Source organism: Myotis lucifugus, unplaced genomic scaffold, assembly GCF_000147115.1.
Source record: "Myotis lucifugus unplaced genomic scaffold, Myoluc2.0 scaffold_647, whole genome shotgun sequence".
NCBI classification, from domain to species: Eukaryota; Metazoa; Chordata; class Mammalia; order Chiroptera; family Vespertilionidae; genus Myotis; species Myotis lucifugus.
In genome coordinates, this window is record NW_005871695.1 from 37468 (window position 1) to 41282 (window position 3815).

The window sequence follows — 3815 nt, forward strand, 5'->3', positions numbered from 1 at the left end:
AACACTCAACAGGACTCCAGGCGGACCAGCCTATTGGGAAGTAAACACTAGAAAAAAGAATTCATAGACACATACAAGCAAGCACTACAATCTCTAGGTCGGACTCATAGTCCAAGGCCACCGTCCGCCAGTTCTAAGGGCGTGGCGATACACGTTTCCTTTATATGTTTTTGTCATTTTCACGGATATTTGGGAATGGCTCACACGGTGTGCAGGCTCTGGGGTTCTCCACCCAGCGGGATTTTCTGGCGGTCCCTCCAGCGTGGCGTCCGTGGGTCAATCCTCTTCGGCGGATCAGCCGTGCTCCGCGACGTGGCCGCTCACCCGGTGAAGGACACACGCTTTGTGTGTTTTTGCTGTTTGCCATACAGCTGCCATGAAACCACGTACGGTTGTTGTATGAATGTAATTCCTCATTTCTCTGGGATAAGTGCCTGGAGTGCATTTACTTACTGTGTTGTATGGTAGTTGCACACTTAGTTTTTGAAGAAACTGTCTGTTTTCCAGAGCTTCTGTGTCATTTTCTCTTCCCAGCAGCAGCGGGGAGGGAGCGTGTGTCCGCGTCCTCCCCGGCACGTGGCAGTGCCGCTCTGGGCTCTGCGTTTTACCCTCTGATGGGCGCAGCGCGCTCACGTAGCACCTTTGGGGTGCAGCGCACTGCAGACAACTCCTTCCTTTGAGATGAGAAAGCTTTCCAATGTTACTAACAGCATCTCAGTGGGGCATTAGTTTGCGTTTCCCTGACAAACGGCCTTGGAGGTCATTTCGTGTGCTTATTTGCTAGCTGTATCTCTCTGTCTTTGTGTGTGTGTGTGTGTGTGTGTGTGTGTGAAATGACTCTTCGTGTCTTTTGCCCATGGACTCATTTGGTTGTTTCTCCCTGTTGAGTTTCGGGGTTCTTTGTATGTTATAGATAGCACTCCGCGGTTGGAGATGCAGTTTTCAAATGTTTCTCTCCCAACCTGTAGCTGGTCTTTTTGCTTTCTTAGCAGAGTCACAGAATGAAAGTTTTAATTTGATAAAGTCTGTTTTATTTTCCTGGGTCACGCGTTGGATGTATAGTAATAGTTAACAGTATGTGTGTAAATAAATACTCCCTCTCTCTCCCTCACCTTCCACGTCCAAATCACTGGCTGGTCCTGTGTTACCGCCTCCACAATATAACCCAAATGTGTCCATTCTCTCAATTTCTACAGCTGCCTCCCAGGCTCAGACCGCCATCACCGCTCACCTAATCCGTTTCCCTCCTGCCCTCCTTTAAAACTGTAATTTATGTGATATGAGTTAAAATCCCCCCAAAATTCCCATGAGGCTGAAAACAGAGTCCGAACTCCACCACAGCCTAGGAGAGCCTACCCCGTTGGGCTGCCTCATTGTCTCTCATCTCACCCCCTCACCCGAGGATATGTTTTTCATTGATTTTAGAGAGAGGAGGGGGGAGGGGAGAGAGAAAGAGAGAGAGAGAAATACCTGAGTGAGAGAGAAACACAGATCACCTGCCTCCCCCCCCCACCCACCCCCCCACCGGAATCGAACCTGCCATCTTTCTGTGCTTAGGACAGCGCTCCAACCAGCTGAGCCACAGGCCGGGGCCTGATGGCCAGCTTTTTAAAAGAAACTGCCTTTCTCTTGCCACTTCGTGTCATTATTCTATTGCTTTATTTTTTCCAGCTAAATTTTTTATAGTTTTTGTTTTTTACCAGCCAAGGTACGTGTTTACCTGCCCACTCACAGGTAACCTGTCAGAGCGGTGTCCCTGCCTGTCCCAGGCATTGTGCCCCGAACACCCAGCGCTTAAGCAGCACTCAGTCCATATTTGCCGAATGCCGAGCTTTTCCATTCCTTTTTGGAAAAGCAAGTTTTCTTCAGACCGTTCACCTGCTGGTGAATTCATTATATCCTCAGAAGCGACTATTTACAATAATACTAGTAAGTTAGAGGAACAAAGGGAAGGGAGTTCTGAGTTCTGATAAATTCAGCGTATATTACTAAGTCATCTCCTTTATTCACGCTGTTTGAAGTACAAGAACGACCTGCAGAACAAAAGGTCTCTCAAATGTGGCCTAATTCTGCACACAAAGGAAGGGACCGTTACTGTGTTGGCACAAGCTCCCAAAACTGGAAATTCCAGTAACTGACTTAGCCTGCAAGTCTGAGCAGGTCTGCGCAGCCCAGTGTCCACGGTGTCGCAGGCCACGGCGCTAGCTGACCTCATCGGGATGCCATGTGAACCAGCGTCTGTGCGGTGGGCAGCATGTTTACTGCATGACATCAAGATCTGTGCCTTAGGCCAGGGAGGGGCCGCACTCTCGGAGTTGGTGGAGGGATGATGGCGCAGGCGTCTGATTAATTTTTGATTGTGTTACAATTAAATCTGAAGATAAATATGGCTAGGCTGAAAATTGTCTCATAATTTTTAATTGTGTTTTAGAATAAGACTCTTAGATAATCTCAAAACTTTAGGAGAAAATTAGTGAAATATACCTTATGCACTTGTAAGTTTATAAAGTTATATGTATTTGTATTGTATAAATGGAACATTGAAGACACATTCTTAATTTTGAAATGAAAACACTTTACTTTCTGATATTATTGGAATTCACTACCTTATGGAACTCAACAAAGCAAAAGAAGCAGGAAAAGAATTGTCAACTTGTCCAGGGTGGACCCTGATTCTGAAAGGGCAGCCGTGTTCGTGTTTCTCATCATCTGGCCCCGGAGACACGCAGGTCCTAGGATGCGCCGTGCAGGTCCTGAAGGGCGCGGTGCGCCATTTAGCCGTTGTGTACCACAGGCCCCGCAGTCGCAGCTCAAGGGGATGACATAACTCAGTGTTCTCCAAACATGTTGGTGAAGAGCTCCTTTTCCCTCTTAAAATGTAGGGACCCGAAAGAGCTCGGTCTATGTTTGTGAGGGTTCACCAGTCATTTTAAATCAGAAATTAAAACAGAAAAACTTAATAGATATTATTTATTAACTCATTTAAAATAACTGTCCCACTATATGTTAGCATCAAAACATATTTTATGAAAAATAAAATATAACGGTATTTTCCAAGACAAAGACTGAGAAAAGTGACATCGCTTTACCTTTTTCGGGTCTGTCTGCTCTGGTTTGGTGCTGGGCTGCCACGTGTTTTCTGCGTTCATTCTGCTGTGGCAGCTGTTTTGGTGGAAGTCGGTGAAGAAGTCTGGCCCGTGCAGATGTTTGAAAGGGCCTTAACCCTTTAAAACGAGGTCTTTTCAGGCAGTTGTGGGCATTCTCCTTTTCTGCACAGAAACTGGAGTTTCTTTGGCCCACGCGGCAGTCTCTTGGGCCAGTTGCTGCGTGGATCTGAAGCCATCTGCATCTGCCTGTGAGAATAGTAACAGTTGGGGGGTGGCTGGGACACCAGCAGAGATGATGCCACCGTCAGCCCCTGCAGAGGCGCTGCTGAGGGCTTGGTCCTGCCTAACTACTTGTCACCAGCGAATATTCTTTCACTATATTAAGAATGTTGCTTAGCTGATTTGCTCAGTAGATAGAACATTGGCCCTCAGACTGAAGGGTCTCGGGTTCAATTCCGGTCAAAGACATGCACCTCGGTGGCAGGCTTGATCCCCAGCCTTGGTTGGGGCGTGTGGGAGACAACCAATCGATGTGTCTCTCTCACATCAATGTTTCTCTCTCTGTCTTTCCCCATCCCTTCCACTCTCTCTAAAAATCAATGGAAAAATATCCTCAGGTGAGGATTAACAAAATAATAAATAAAAATAGTATATTTGGTGAGTTTCTTAAGGCTGAATAATAGTGAGATTATCTGTGTAGATCAGTGG